Genomic DNA, 17293 nt, shown 5'->3' with positions numbered 1-17293 from the left:
TTAAGAAGCCCAAAGCAGACCCCCAGGACCTCAAGAACTTCCGACCCATCTCCCTACTCCCGTTCCCTGTGAAGGTCATCGAGAAAATCATCAACGCACAACTGACTCGCCACCTCGAAAACAACGACATCCTGGACCCCTCCCAGTCTGGCTTCCGACAAAATCACAGCACTGCGACCGCGCTCCCCGCCGCCACAGACGACATCAGATGCCAAATGGACAACGGCGAAACATCAGCCCTCATTCTCCTGGACCTATCAGCCGCCTTCGACACGGTATGCCATCACACTCTGAGAACCCGCCTCTTCGAAGCCGGAATACAAGAGAAAGCCCTCGAATGGACTACATCCTTCCTCTCCGACAGAACCCAGAGAGTCCGCCTCCCTCCCTTCCGCTCCAAAGCCACCAAAATCATCTGCGGCGTACCCCAGGGCTCATCCCTCAGCCCAACATTATTCAACATCTACATGGCACCCCTCGCTCAAGTAGCCCGCCAATACAACCTCAACATCATCTCCTACTCCGACGACACCCAGCTCATCCTCTCCCTCACCAAGGACCCGCACAACGCCAAGTCCAACCTCCATGAGGGAATGCAGGCCGTTGCCGAATGGATGAGAAACAGCTGCCTGAAACCGAACTCGGACAAGACGGAGGTCCTCATCCTCAGACCCAACCCCTCCGCCTGGGACGACTCCTGGTGGCCAACATCTCTAGGAACCCCACCAACACCGACCGACCACGCACGCAATCTGGGCTTCATCCTCGACTCCTCCCTCTCCATGTCAAAACAGGTCAACGCAGTCTCCTCCTCCTGCTACAACACTCTCCGCATGCTCCGCTGGATCTACAAGTGGATCCCGACAGACACAAGAAAAACAGTGACACAGGCCCTCGTCAGCAGCAGGCTAGACTACGGCAACGCACTCTACACAGGCATCCCGACAAAACACCTGCGGCGCCTCCAACGCATCCAAAACGCCTCCGCCCGACTGATCCTCAACGTACCCCGCCGCAGCCACATTACACCCCACCTGAGAGAACTCCACTGGCTCCCCGTTGACAAGAGGATCACATTCAAGCTCCTCACCCACGCACACAAGGCACTCCACAACACCGGACCTGCTTACCTCAACAACAGACTCAGGGGGTCATTCCGACCCTAGCGGTCCATGACCACCATGGCGGAGGGCGGCGGAAGCACCGCCAACAGGCTGGCGGTGCTTCCAGGGCTATTCTGACCGCGGCGGTAAAGCCGCGGTCAGAAAAAGGGAACCAGCGGTTTCCCGCCGGTTTTCCCCTGGCCCAGGGAATCCGCCATGGCGGCGCTGCTTGCAGCACCGCCATGGGGATTCCGACCCCCTTCCCGCCAGCCTGTTTCTGGCGGTGTCCACCGCCAGAACCAGGATGGCGGGAACGGGTGCCGTGGGGCCCCTGGGGGCCCCTGCACGTCCCATGCCACTGGCATGGGCAGTGCAGGGGCCCCCTAACAGGGCCCCACAAAGATTTTCACTGTCTGCTTTGCAGACAGTGAAAATCGCGACGGGTGCCACTGCACCCGTCGCACCCCTGCAACTCCGCCGGCTCCATTCGGAGCCGGCTTCCTCGTTGCAGGGGCTTTCCCGCTGGGTCGGCAGACGGCCTTTTGGCGGTCGCCCGCCGGCCCAGCGGGAAAGTTGGAATGACCGCCACGGTCTTTTGACCGCGGTGCGGTCATTCGGCGGTAACCACATGGCAGGCGGCGACCGCCGCCCGCCGCGGTCAGAATGACCGCCTCAGCTTCTACACCCCCACCCGACAGCTCCACTCCGCAGACCTCGCACTCGCCACCGTCCCCCGCATCCACCGAAAGACATCCGGCGGCAGATCCTTCTCCTACCTTGCCGCCAAGACATGGAACACTCTCCCAACCAACCTTAAATAGACCCAGGACCTACTCACCTTCAGAAAACTCCTCAAGACCTGGCTCTTCGACCAGTAGCAGCTAACCCCCCCACCACCATCCCCCTCAGCGCCTTGAAACCCTAACGGGTATGTAGTGCGCTCTATAAATATATTGTTGATTGATTGATAAATGTGGGTTGACAATAAAAGAGGAGTCAGGAGAGGAGGAAAAAGGAAAAGAGTCCCAGTGTGAGGAACAGTGGAGAGGGGAGCAGAAGGGAGAATGAGAATAAGATGATGAGATGAAAGGGGGCAAAGACATAGGTGGGAATAGGGATGAAAAAATAAATTGGGGATGATAATGATAATGATAGTGGTAGTGACCGAGGAGGGGTAAGGATAACACAGATAAGAGGAGGGAGGAGAATAGGAGGTAATTAAAAGGAGGGCTGACGAGGGCATAAAAAAGACTAAGGTGGTTATTACAACCCTGGCGGTCAGTGTTAAAGCGGCGGTAAGACCGCCAACAGGCCGGCGGTAACAAATTAGCAATTACGACGTGGCAGACACCGCCAACAAAGACAGCCACTTTAACACTCCGACCGCCAATGCGGTACAAACAAACAGCGCGGCACTCACCGCCAACAGACAGGCGGGAGACAATGTACCGCCCACACTATTATGACAGGCCAATCCGCCACCTTTTCCGGGGCGGATTCACCGCGGTTAAAAACACGGCGGAAACAGGAATCCCGAAGGAATAACGCTCACCTCTACACACCCCACGAGGAACGAGGACGCCATGGACCCGGAACTCCAAATTCTACCTGCAATAGTCTTCCTGCTCCTCTACCAGGAGCACGAAAGCCGGCGGCGAAGACCACAGTGAGTACTGCACCTACGACACAGGGGAAGGGGGAGGCAAAAAACAGGGACACAAACACGCAACACCCCCCCCCCTCACCCACTACAACACACACACTAATGCATATCAATACATCACAGTTACACCCCCCAGAAGAATGCAAAGACAATAGAAAATGAGTGTAACCATTGTAATATATTAAAAGCAAGTAGGCAGAAATATATATATAAACCATGTACATAATATATACCAAGCATAGTAGTCCAGGTAGTTCTCTAAGAAAGTCAGTGGAACACTGGGACCACACGGTATGGGCGAGGCCCACACAAGATCCCCGACCATGACGGAGAGAACACTGCAGGGGCATCAGAGAGCAACTAAACAGGCACCTCAGGGGAGGGAAAGGGGGGGCACCTCAGCCGCTTGAGTGCACGACGCCAAATCCACGAGGGGGCCACATGCCCACTGTTCCATCCGGGGGAGTGCAAAGCCACAGTCTCTCAAGTCCCTACAGTGGGTGGGTTGCCCACTGTTCCATCCTGGGGAGTGCAAAGCCACAGTCTCTCAAGTCTCTACAGTGGGTGGCTTGCCCACTGTTCCATCCTGGGGAGTGCAAAGCCACAGTCTCTCAAGTCTCTACAGTGGGTGGATTGCCCACTCGTCAATCCTGGGGAGTGCAAAGCCACAGTCTCTCAAGTCTCTACAGTGGGTGGTTTGCCCACTGTTCCATCCTGGGGAGTGCAAAGCCACAGTCTCTCAAGTCTCTACAGTGGGTGGGTTGCCCACTGTTCCATCCTGGGGAGTGCAAAGCCACAGTCTCTCAAGTCTCTACAGTGGGTGGTTTGCCCACTGCTACATCCTGGGGAGTGCAAAGTCACAGTCTCACAAGTGGATAACAGTCTCCACTGGTTCTGGAGGGGGCATGGTGCCCAGAGTGCTTCATCCTGCTAAGGACAGAGGTAGTGGATAACAGTCTCCACTGGTTCTGGATGGGGCATGGTGCCCAGAGTGCATCATTCACCCCGTGACAGACTCAGTTGCGTCAGTGCCCTTGCCGCTCATGGGTCAGCGGTGCTTGAGTTGGCGGTGCCCTGTTCAGCGGTGCTTGAGTTGGTGGTGCCCTGTTCAGCGGTGCTTGAGATGGCGGTCTCCATTGCAGGGTCTCAGCTGCTGGCGGTCCTTCATGGCCCAGCGGGGCTTGTGCTGGCGGTCCTTCATGGCCCAGCGGGGCTTGTGCTGGCGGTCCTTCATGGCACAGCGGGCCTTTTGCTGGCGGTCCTTCATGGCCCAGCGGGGCTTGTGCTGGCGGTCCTTCATGGCCCAGCAGGGCTAGTGCTAGCAGTGGCCTCCTGGGCAGCTGGGCTGGTGCTAGCGGTGGCCTCCTGGGCAGCTGGGCTGGTGCTGGCGGTGGCCTCCTGGGCAGCTGGGCTGGTGCTGGCGGTGGCCTCCTGGGCAGCTGGGCTGGTGCTGGCGGTGGCCTCCTGGGCAGCTGGGCTTGTGCTGGACGTGGACTCCGGGGCATCAGGAATGATGGCGGTCTTCTCCGCCGTGCTGCTCTTCCCAGACTTTCTGGGTTTCTTGTGGCCCTTCCCCACCTTGGAAGGTGTCACAGCTGACTGCACACTCCCACCGGGACCCCTGGGAGCGGGTTTGGTGGCTGGAGTCTTCCGCCTCTCCCGCCGGGCACTGGCCAACTTCTGATGCTTCACAGGTGGGGGACTGTCTGTGCTGTGGCTCCGTGCCACACTGGCTGCCCTGGTGGCCGGTGCACTCCAGATTCCAGTGACTACAGGCACAACTGGTCCCGGAGATGTTGTGGCTGAGGTGCTAGTTCGGGACCTAGGAGACGGACGGGGTGGGGGAGGTATTGGAAAGAGGTCAAGGGTGGACAGCAAAAGTTTTTGGGAGACACTGGGACGGGTAGCTGGAGGGGGTTTGGGAGTGGAGGAAGAGGTGGTGGTTGTAGGAGGCGTACGTTTGGTGACTTTGGGTGAAGGTGCATGCGCTGGAGGCTGTTGTGGGGTGGATAGCTGTTGGGTGGGTGTGTAAGCCTGCGTTTGTGTATCTTGGGAGGGGGCGTCACAGACACACTGGGAGAGGACACAGGGTACGTGTGAATGGTAGTGGGGGTGGTGACTGCACATGAGCGGGATGTGGTGGTGGGTGTGCTGGAGAGGGACGTAGTGGCTGTGGAGGTAGTGCATGCAGGTGTGAGTGTAGACGAGACTGGGAGGAGGGAGACGAGGAGGAGGGGGACACAGTGGAGGTAGTGGATGTTGGTGTGTCTGCATGTGTGTGATGCTTGCGTGAGTGCCTGTGGGATGTGTGGTGCTTATGTTTGCCAGAGCTTCCCTTGTGTGTTGACGTGTGTGCATGCTGATCTGTACGTGTGCTTGGGATAGGCTGAGGTACAGGGAATTGGGTCTGGGTGGAGGAAGTTGGAGGGGGGAGGCTAGAGATGGGGACAATGGCTGCCATCAGTGCTGAGGCCAGAGTCTGAAAAGCTTGGTGAAGGGCCGCCTGACCAGAATGAATGCCCTCCAGGAATACATTAGTTTGTTGCAACTGCCTCTCTACACCCTGTTTGGCATTTAAAATGGTAGACTGCCCAACAGTGAGGGACCTGAGGAGGTCAATGGCCTCCTCACTGAGGGCAGCAGGGGTGACTGGGGCAGGGCCTGAGGTGCCTGGGGCGAAGGTAATGCCCACCCTCCTGGGTGAGCGGGCATGGGGCAAAGGCTGAGGGGCTGCTGGGAGGCAGTGCTGGTAGCGGGGGTGGCGGCTGTACCTGTAGATGCGGGGGGCACAGATGTTGCCACCACCACAAGGGAGCTCCCATCAGAGGACGAGTCCGTGTCGCTGGTGTCAGCTCCTGTCCACGCCGTGGAGCTCCCCTCGCCCTCCGTCCCACTGGTGAACTCTGAGTCCGTAGTCTCACCCTCCAGGGCCATGTGGGATGCAGCTCCCTCGTGCTCCGGTGCCACTGCTCCTCCGCCTGATGATGCTAAGGCACACAAGAACAGGGAGAGCACAAAAAGGGTGGGGGACGACAGAAGAAAGACATGTTGAGTGCATGCATTACCGCTACCGTTGGCGGACACGACAGACAGAGAAGCCCCCTGCACTACGCCGCGCTCTTGGGGTCCACTGTTCAATTCCTGGGAAATGGCCTACAAGGCTATGGACGACATCTGCACACATAGATGACACAGGGGCATGACTAGGTGTACTTGGCACTCTACAGAGGTGGGGTGGGGTGCCACATTGCCTGCCTTACGGAGGGGCTTGCCTACAGAACTCGCCCTGGCCTAGGGAAACCCACAGCCCACCTCCCCCACCCAGACACCTCCACTGCGCGCAATGTTAGCTGAATGAGAGTGTACTCACCCCCTTGTGGCTGCTGTGATGCCCTCAAGCGCCCATCCAACTCCGGGTAGGCCCACACCAGGATCCTGAACATCAGGGGGGTCATGGTGCGACGGGCACCCCTCCCACGTTGGGAGGCCATCTCCAGCTGAGCCTCCGTCGTCTTCTTGCTCCAGTGGCGAATGTCCTCCCATCTTTTACGGCAGTGGGTGCTCCGTCTGTGGTAGACCCCCAGGGTCCGGACATCCTTGGCGATGGCACGCCAAATATCTTTTTTCTGGTGGGCGCTGACCTACATGAAATGTACAGGGGAAAAAGAGAAGTTATTACCAACTGCACCGTCAAACTGATTGGCCCCCGTCCCTACCATGGCCATGTGGCACATGCATTTACCGTCTTTCATGCACGTGCCATGTGGCACATGCATTCACTGTCTTTTATGCACGCAGCACTCTCCCCCCTTCCTTCTTACATCCAGCCCTCTCCACACAGGCATAGCCCATACAACATGCTCCCTGTGTACTTACCTGTTTGTCTAGAGGACCGTAGAGTAGCGTGTACTGGGGTAGGACCCCATCCACAAGCTTCTCCAACTCCTCCGATGTGAAGGCAGAAGCCCTTTCCCCAGACACTCGAGCCATTGTCTCTTCCAGACTGAGGTCACAGCAGCACTTGCAGTGTAGGTCCTCTCCTGTCGAAGATCAGGTATCGAGTGATTGAACAGATAGAAAATGGCGGTCACGTCCGCGGCGGTGCGTACCTTCACCGCCGGCGTACATTGTCATTGGTTCCTGGGACCCATAGGGTCCAATGTTAACCAGTGCAGCATTGCGCCGCGGTCTTCGACTGCCTACCGCGAAGGTGTACAACGTCAGCGCAGTTACCTCACATCCCATTGTCCCACTTTACAGGTCAGGCAGCCGCCATTTCAGGGGCCCACATGGCTTCATTTTCAACTGCGTCACACATACCTAGGCCTAGACTCTACACACATACAGGCCATCTTTTGTGTATGAATGGTGTTCTGTGTAAACTGTGGGTACGTACCTCTGAGTTGTTTGACTCTGTGCTCGCTGTTGTCCTTCATAGGCACCGTCCGCTGGGACATGTGAGGAGATGGCAGCATCCTCCGGTGTACTGACCGTTGGTGGACCTGTCAACAATGGAGGAGCGACATGTGATAATCACCTACACGCTTGACCGTGCCACAATCCAGGAACTGTGTATCCAGTTGGAGCCAGGCCTGCTTTCAGCTATCCGCCATCCTACAGGAATCCCCCCTCAAGTGCAGGTGTTGTCAGTGCTCCATTTGCTTTCAAACAACAGTGGCCATAGCATCAGGGATGTCCCAGCCTATCTTTTCCAATGTATTGTCCAGAGTGTTGTCTGCCCTTCTGAAACACATGCGGAGCTACATCGTTTTTCCTCAGGTGGAGGATTTGCCTACAGTGAAAGGTGATTTCTATGCCCTGGGACACATCCCCAACATCATAGGTGCCATTGATGGGACACATGTGGCTTTGGTCCCCCCACACAGGAGTGAACAGGTGTACAGAAACCGGAGGAATTATCATTCAATGAATGTTTGGCAGATTAGTACATCTCCCATGTGAATGCCATGTTCCCTGGCTCAGTGCATGACGCCTACATCCTGAGGAATAGCAGCATCCCTTATGTGATGGGTCAACTCCAGAGGCACCGTGTGTGGCTATTAGGTGAGCACCTGGAAGCAAGTCAGTGAGAATGGTTATCTGGGTCTGGGGATATCCCTCCAGGTTAGTGCGTGTCTAACAGTTGTCCCTCACCATTTGCAGGTGACTCTGGTTACCCCAACCTGTCATGGCTACTGACCCCAGTGAGGAATCCCATGACAAGGGCAGAGGAACGCTACAATGAGGCCCATGGGCGATCGAGCGGACCTTCGGCCTCCTGAAGGCCAGGTTCAGGTGCCTCCATATGACAGGTGGATCCCTATTCTACTCACCAAAGAAGGTGTGCCAGATCATTGTGGCCTGCTGTATGCTTCACAACTTGGCTTTGCAACGACAGGTGCCTTTTCTGCAGGAGAATGATCCAGATGGCGGTGTTGTGGCAGCTGTGGAGCCTGTGGACAGTGAAGACGAGGAAGCAGAGGAAGAAGACATGAACAACAGGGACTCAGTGATCCAGCCATATTTCCAGTGAGACACAGGTAAGAGTACAGACCTGCCTACTACATGTACTTTAACACTACTACCTCTCTGCTGTCTTCGTTTTCACCCAGTTTATGGTCACTGAGTTGTCACTTTCCCTTACGATTTCACAGATGTGGGTCCCATTGTGTGACATCTGCTTAGATTCCTCATGGACTAGAGCTGTGTGACATAGGTATGTTGACATTACAATTGAAAGAGAATTTTGTCACTGTAATTGCTAATACACTAATTCGAAATCACAGACAGACTCCAGATTGTTTTGTGCTTTAAGTGTGTTTATTTAAGTGTTCAATATTGGAGGGGGTAGTGAAATGGTGAGGGGTGATGGCGGAGGAATGTCCATGGCAGAGTCCAGTCTATTAGTCTCACAGGTGCATTGCCCATATGGGCATAGGAAGTGGAGCTGGGGCAGTTTAAGTATGGACAGGGTGACAAAGTGGGACAGTAGGATGACAATCAGGGTGGTCTCATTTCTTGGCGGGGGTCTTGGCATCGTGCTCTGTCTTTGTCCTGGATCTCAGGGACCGTTTGTGGGGTGGTTCTCCCTCTGCAGGGGGTGGGGTGCTGGTGTGGTGGCCCTGTGGCAGGGCGTCCTGTCCACTAGCGCCGGCGGAGGTGGTGGGCAGTTCATCGTCCATGCTAGTGTCGGGGACCCGTTGTAGTGCCACAGTGTCCCTCCTGGTGTTGAATACTTCCTTCAGCACCCCTACAATGGTGCCCAGGGTGGAGCTGATGGTTCTGAGTTCCTTCCTGAAACCCATATACTGTTCCTCCTGCAGGCGCTGGGTCTCCTGAAACTTGGCCAGTACCGCTGCCATCGTCTCCTGGGAGTGGTGGTAGGCTCCCATGATGGAGGAGAGGGCCTCGTGGAGAGTGGGTTCCCTTGGCCTGTCCGCCCCCTGTCGTACAACAGCCCTCCCAGTTCCCCTGTGTTCCTGGGCCTCCGTCCCCTGGACAGTGTGCCCACTGCCACTGCCCCCAGGTCCCTGTTGTTGTTGGGGTGGTGGGTTATCCTGGGTTCCCTGTAGTGGTGGACACACAGCTGATTGACGTGTCCTGGGGGACGGAGGTATGGGTCCGCTGGGTGGGTGCTGTGCTGGTGTTTCCACAGGGGGGAAGGTCTGTGGTGGCCTGTGACTGGGTGAGGGGAACCGACTGTCCCGAGGTCCCCGATGGGCCAGGCTGGTCATCTATATCCAGTTGGACAGAGCTGCTGTCATCACTGTGGGCCTCTTCTGTTGGTGGTGTGGACATGTGTGGACCCTCTTGTCCGGTGACATTGGGTAGGGGTCCTGCAGGGGTATAAAAGGATGGTTATTACATCTGTGTGTGTCATGCTGTGCAATGGGTGGGTGACCGTGTACCCCAGTGCTTGCATTCCTGTGTGGGACCTTGTGTGATGATGGTTTAGGGGGTTGTATGGGTTTGTTCAGTGGGCATGCTTTAGTGATGTGTGTCCATGCTTTGTTGTTGCATGCAGGGCTTGGTGTTGGGATGGGTGGCTTGTGATGTTGGGACATATGTGAGGAGTTGGGGTGCTGGGGGTGAGGGTGAGGGTGGGGGTATGTGCTGGCATGCAGGTAGGGTGGGGGATGTAATAATTAAGATTTGTCTTACCAGAGTCCATTCCTCCAGCTACTCCTGCGAGGCCCTCAGGATGCAGAATCGCCAAGACTTGCTCCTCCCATGTTGTTAGTTGTGGGGGATGAGGTGGGGGTCTGCCACCAGTCCACTGAACCGCCAGGTGGTGTCTTGAGACCACGGAACGCACCTTCCCCCGTAGGTCATTCCACCTCTTTCTGATGTCCTCCCGATTTCTTGGGTGCTGTCCCACTGCGTTGACCCTGTCCACTATTCTTTGCCATAGCTCCATCTTCCTTGCTATTGAGGTGTGCTGCACCTGTGATCCAAATAGCTGTGGCTCTACCCGGACGATTTCCTCCACCATGACCCTGAGCTCCTCCTCCGAGAACCTGGGGTGTCTTTGCCGTGCCATGGAGTGGTGTAGGTGATGTGTGGGGTGGAGTGTGTGGTGATAAGTGTGCTGATATGTAGTGGTGTGTTGTGTGAGGTGCGTGGAAGTTCTGTGGGTGATGGTGTTGTGTGCCTGTGGATGCTGTTGTTCTTGCTGGTGCTGTCTCTCTCTGGCCTTCTTTCGGAATTTTTGATCGTAGGGGTTTGTGGGTGATGTGGGTGTGTGTTTTATATTGTATTGGGTGTGTGGGAGTGGTGTGTGTATGTGTATCAGGTGTGTGTATTTCGAATTGTCCAATGTGGCTGTGTTTTGTAAGAGTGTGTGTATTTTGAGCGTGGCTGTGTGTACCGCCAATGAAATACCGCGGTTGAAAGACCGCCGCGTGGATTCATGTGTCGTGATAGTGTGGGCGTTTTTCTGTTGGCGTGACGGTGGAGATTTATTTTTCGCCAGTTTATCACTGACCTTTGGTGTGGCGGACTTGTGTGGGTGTCTGAATTTTGGCGTATTCCGAACTGTGGGTCATAATAGCTGTGGCAGAATTTCGCGGCAGTGTTTTGGCGGTCTTCTGCACCGCGGTAAGCCGCTTTTACCGCCAATGTTGTAATGAGGGCCTAAATAAAGAAAATAATGAAATGAAATGAAAAGAGCAGAGAGAATGTAGGAGTGGAGAGGGGAGGGGGAAAGATGGAGGTAAGTAAAAGGTGCATTCTTGACAGGGTTGGATGGGGAGCAAATGAGGGTGAATGCTTGCACCCAGCTGAGACCAATACAAAACAAAAAGGTGTGATAACGCACGGATGGTATGTGATTGTAAACGTACCAGATAAGCGGAACTCCACCTGATTAGTTGTGTTGTGACATCTGTAGAATTAATTCAGCTCACTGGCCCAGACAGAAAGGGTGACCACGTTTGTAAAAACACATCTGTTTTATCCTGCAAATCATATATGAGTCATTCGTGGGTGGCTGCCTGATACATTGCAGTGATCCATTCCCCATAAGAGGGGGTGGTTGCCACCCACCAGTGCCTGAGGATACATACCTTTGCTGTGGACAGTGCGATGTGCAATAAACGATGTTGCGGTCGGGAGAGATCGAAAAGCTATCCGGTATCATGCAGCAGTAGGAGGGAAGGGATGAGGGAAAATGGTAAGGGTAAGACTTCTCTAAGGGTGTCCCCCACTGATCGCCAAAAAGGCTGAATAGCCAGGCAGTCATGTAAAATATGTGGCAAATTACAACGGGCGTGAGGGCACCTCCAGCAGGAGGCATGAGCTAATAACCCTGCAGTACGTAGTTTCTGGGGAGTTCAGTACCAATCATGTAACATTTTCAAAAGACTGAATTTCAAGCGGGCCTCCCGTGCTCCGCAGACTCTGGCCTCGATTAAGTGCCCAATCCTCTAGTTCGTATTCGACCTGCAAGCGTGCCTGCCATTTATTCTTGAGAGAAATGAGGAGGGGGAGTGACAAGAGGTGTCGGTTCAACAATGCCTGCAGTCCTGATACTGCCCTCTCAGTTGACCCCAGGTTTCCAGGTATTGAAGTATTGGGAATTGAATAAGTCGTCGGTTGGGGTTCCCTAGACATCTCACCAGACAATGTCTATGCTGGATAAAGCGCCTTGAGTGGTGATCGGGAAGATCAAATTCCTCCTTGAGTTCCAAGAACAAATTCCATCTGTCCCCTGTTAGGAGCTGATCCACTCGTGTGAGACTTTTCAAACACCACTCCCTCCCAAAAATAGTCTTCCCCAATCCGAAAACCTTTGTTGCCCCATATTGGTGCCCTATCATGTATTTGGGGGTCTACTCCCATTAAACGATGTGCCTGCTGCCATGCATTTCACGTGGCCTTAATCATGGGATTGATGGTTCGATTGGGTTCCGAACCCGCATTTTAGAGTACTTGGAGTCCTGATGCGGAACATGAAAGCGTCCGTTCTACTGCCACCCAAAGAGGCTGATCCCGTACTCCCGGGAGCAAAAAGACCATCTGTGAGAGATGTAATGCTAAGGTATAGTGCTCCACTGAGGGGAGACTCATACCCCCACATTCACGTCTGGAGAGCAAAGTGAATCTAGGTAATCGTTGACGCATGGATCCCCAGACAAAAGCCCGGATGCAACGATCTATCTCTCGGAGAAGAGACAAGGGTATCTGCAAGGGTAGCATGCCCAAGACATATAGAAATCGCGGTAAGGTCACCATTCGTACCACCTGCACTCTGCCCCACATAGAAAGGCCCAAATAGGACCATTTCTCAAAATCTTGTTTTATACTGCTAAGCAAGGGATCCAGGTTGTCAGTTACCATTTTATCCAAACCTCTGTTAATGTTTATACCCAGATAACAAAGACGTGATTGTTTCCATTTGACTGAAAATTCCTGAACTGAGGTGCTCACTGTTACAGGGGATAATGGCAGCGCCACACTCTTATCCCAATTAATTTGATAGCTCGAAAGATGGTCAAATTCCGTTAAGATATCTCTGAGGGCTGGAAAGGAGTTGGACAGGTCGGTGAGAGTGAGTAAAATATCATCAGCATATAAATAGATGATGGAGCTGCCGCCCGGGACCGAAATTCCGGATATAAGATTGGAGCTGCGGATTTCTGCCGACTAATAGAAATAATAACAGGGATAGGGGGCAGCCCTGACGAGTCCCCCTGTTGACCGAGAAGATGTCTGACAGAAACCCGCCACAATTTACCTGGGCTATTGGGGAGCCATACAGCAAACATACTCTGTTGATAAAATAAGGTCCCTAGACCAAAACATTTTAATATTTCAAAGAGGTACTACCACTCTATTCAATCAAACACCTTCTCAGCGTCCAATTAAAGGGCAAGGGCCTCCCCCTGCGAATCCCGCACTGTTCAGATGGTATGAACTACAGTGCGGAGGTGATTTCGTGATCAGCGGCCCGGTACAAAGCCAACTTGCGCATGGTGAACCGGAGAGGGGATAACCTTCTTTAGGCGGTATCTGTCAACACCAGAGCAATACGCGCTCTATTGGCGACAACAATGCAAAAACCCAGCACTCTCAAAACAAAGTAATTTATGCATTGTGCTGATATGTTGTGGTTTAACCTTTTGCATTGCAGAGTTCAATCCTGAAAACTTATTTTTAATATGCTTACAAATACTGTTCCTTTGCAATGTATTGCTGCAGGTTTTCAGAGTGTGTTAGGGTGTGGCCCCTTTCCAGGGCCTTCCAGAGACTTTCCCTGCAACATGCCTGGGCGTGGTTCTGGGCTGGTCCAAGACTCTATAAAAGTAAGCCAGCCCAACTCCCAGTGCTCACTATTTAGAGGTCCCGGTGCAGAGCAGCAGTTTCTTCCTGAGCTCCTGTCCCGGAGGCCTATTTGGATCTTCCAGTCTTCTGCCCTAATCCTTCATTGGTGATCATTGTTCCAGGCGGTAAGAGGGTGGTTGGACTGTTCCGACACCGTTATTTAGAATTTTCATATTCTTGGTTTAAATTCTTAAATGAGTAACAGATTACTTGCGCGCTACCATTTCTTGACATTTATATGGTAGTTTACAAATAGGCAAGACGCGCAATTTATTTCATAAAGGTTTGACTTTGTTATTCATTGCGCGCTACCATTTCTTGACATTTACATGGTGGCCTAAGAATCGGCAAGACGCGCGATTCGTTTTATGGTGTTTAAACAATGTTGTCCATTGCGCGCTACTATTTCATGACATTTACATGATGTTTTACGAACTGGCAAGACGCACAACTTGTTTCATGAACATTTAACTTTGTTGTTCATTGCGCGCTACCATTTCTTGACATTTTACATGGTATCTTAAGAATCGGCAAAAGAAGCGCGATTCGTTTCATCGTACTTTGATCTTGTTATTTATTGTGAGCTGTAATTCCTTGACATTTACATCGTGTTTTACGAATCGGCAAGACTCGTGATTCGATTAATAATGATTTGACTTTGATATTCATTGCGTGCTACCATTTCTTGGTATTTTACATCGTAACACTCGAATTGGCAAGACGTACGATTCTCTCCTCAAGTTTAATTCATGTTGTTTATTGTATGCCACTATTCTAAGATATTTATTATGTAATATTCGAGTTGACAAGTTATGTGATTTGTTTCCTGAATCCATATTGTGTTATTCATGGTGCACAATCCTTTTATGGTGTTTACTATATATATATATATATATATATATCTGCATAATGCGCAATTTGTGTTGAAACATTTTAAGAGTACACAGAAGGCCAGAGTTTCTAGATGCAATATTGTATGGTCCTAGTATACATTCTCAAAACAGGATTTATATGACTGGTTTAAAATTTAGTCAGAATGTTTTTTCTGATTCTCATGTAAAGGAAAGTACTTGAATAAGAAAATTTTAATTTAATTCATCTTGATTCCCCTACAGGTATCCGCCCATCTTGAAACTTAGTCATTTTAAACTTAACTCTTAGATTGTTCATGTTTTCAGAGTGACTAGGCTTAGAATCATAGTCTAGTATTGATTTCAGGAGATATAATTTTCATATTGTGTGTTCTAACCTTTTTCTTACTACAGGTCTCCTTCCCAGCTGTTCCCTTCCTAATCCCCTCTTCCCCTCTTGGACTCTCCTAGTCTCTGTGATTTATCTATCAGAGTCTTGGAGCTGTTCAGTGGTGGATGTGTTGGGAACGTGCACAGACCCCGAGGATCTGGTGACTCTGACAGAATAGTGAGCCCACTAATTATTATCCTCCTGGCTTGTGTATGTCCTCAGTATGGCCACGCTAGACGAGACACAGCTCCAAGCAGAGGTGGTATCATCCAAAGAATTGACAACAAGCTTAGCAGAGAGAGTGAGTCAGTTGCAAGATAAGGTAGAGAAGAAGGAACAAAGCCCCACAGGTGTGTCTTGGCCAGGTACTTCTTCTCAGGCTTCTGGAAGTAATCCGATTTCCCTAAATGTTCCTTCTGCAATTCCTTTAGCTCCCCCAGAACGTTTCTCAGGTGACCCGTTGAAAGCGCAAACTTTCCTGGTTCAAGTGGAACTACACTTCACCTGCAGACCAAATACTTTTCCCGATGCCCAGTCCAAAGCAGCTTTCTTGTTATCATATCTGTCTGGGGATGCAGCTACTTGGGCAATTCCTCTTGTGCGTAAAAATAGTCCCTTGTTGTATAACTGGAGAAATTTTGTTCGTGAATTTGAGAGAGTTTTTGATCGTAGAACTGTAACACAGTCAGCAGATCGTGAATTATTAGATTTACGCCAAGAAAATCAAGACCTAGTGTCGTATTTAGCCAACTTTAACCAGCTGGTTGCCGAGACATCCTGGCCTGAAGAAAAACAAGCGGTCTTGTTTTACAAGGGACTCAAAGAGGAATTAAAAGATATCTTAGCGCAAATCGATCCACAACCTACAGACTGTCAAGAATTAATAAATCTTGTCTTGAGACTTGATCATCGTTCAGCAGAACGTAAAGGAACGCGCAAAAAGATTGAAAAATATTCATGGCGCGTTCATGATAACAGAGACTGAAGAACTCCGAAAGAAAGAACGCCGGAACCGATGGAAATTGGAACCATCAGAAGACCTTTGACCAAAGATGAAAAGGACCTCTGCAGAAAAAATGGACAATGTCTTTATTGTGGGCGAAAAGGTCATTTTGCCAAAGATTGTCCAATCAAACCAAAGAACAAGCAAGGTACAGTTCAGAAGGTCGCAGCCAATGCACCAGTCGAGTTGGAAAACTAAAACACCCGAGATGCAGAGAAGGGTTGCTCTTGGGTGTCACCGTGGACCCTTCACAATCTAGACATCTTAAACTGGAAATAAGAGTTCAGGTCAAGAATAAGATCTATTTCAAAAAAGCTCTAGTCGATTCTAGGGCTACTGGGAATTGTGTTGATGTCCAATTGGTTCGTGCATGGGGGATCCCATGTATTGAAAAGAAGACCCCAGAAATCATCCAGGCAGTCGATGGAAAACTCTTGACTGGAGGTCCGGTAACTCTTCAGACTATCCCCTTGTCGATGATTTGTGAAGATAAGATTCAAAGAAAGAAACATAAAGAGAAAATAATCTTTCACGTGATCCATGCTCCCCAATATGGGATTATCCTCGGCTTGCCATGGTTAACTCATCACAATCCGGAGATCAATTGGGCAGAACGAAAATTTGCGTTCTCATCTGCGCTATGTAACGAACAATGTCTCGAAAAGATTCAAGTACCAAAAGTTTGCAACTCTTACATAGCCACTGCCGCGGAGAAAGAAATTCAGCTGCCCAAACAGTATTCATCTTACAAAGATGTATTTGATGAGAAATGAGCAGAGACTCTACCTCCTCATAGATCTTATGACTGTCAAATTGATCTAGCCCCAGGTGCGATACTTCCCAACTGTCGTGTATATGCCCTGTCAGAACATGAAAATCAACATTTACGAAAATACCTAGATCAATTTTTGGAGAATGGCTTCATTCGCCCCTCTAAGTCTCCTGCAGCTTCGCCTTTGTTTTTTGTTCCAAAAGCTAATGGAGAACTTCGAACTTGCATCGACTATAGGGGTTTGAACAAAGTCACCATCAAGAATAAATATCCTTTGCCCCTAATTCCGGTCTTATTGGAACAAGTAAAGAAAGCAAAAATCTACACGAAGCTTGACCTTCGAGGTGCTTATCATTTGGTCAGAATGAGAGAGGGTGACGAATGGAAAACAGCGTTCAAGACAAGATATGGCCTTTTTGAATACACCGTCATGCCTTTTGGTCTGTGTAATGCTTCAGCAGCATTTACATTTTTCTTGAATGATGTTCTTAGAGAGTACCTCGACATATTTGCCATAGTCTACATCGATGACATTTTCATCTACTCAGACAATGAAAACGAACATGTCCAACATGTCAAGAAAATTCTTGCAGCCCTTCGAAAACACCATTTATATTGCAAACTAACCAAGTGTGAGTTTCATGTTACCATAGTTGAGTTTTTAGGGGTTATTCTTACCCCTCAAGGTA

Source organism: Pleurodeles waltl, chromosome 1_1 (genome assembly GCF_031143425.1).
Source record: "Pleurodeles waltl isolate 20211129_DDA chromosome 1_1, aPleWal1.hap1.20221129, whole genome shotgun sequence".
NCBI classification, from domain to species: Eukaryota; Metazoa; Chordata; class Amphibia; order Caudata; family Salamandridae; genus Pleurodeles; species Pleurodeles waltl.
Note: the sequence above shows the minus strand (reverse complement) of the source record.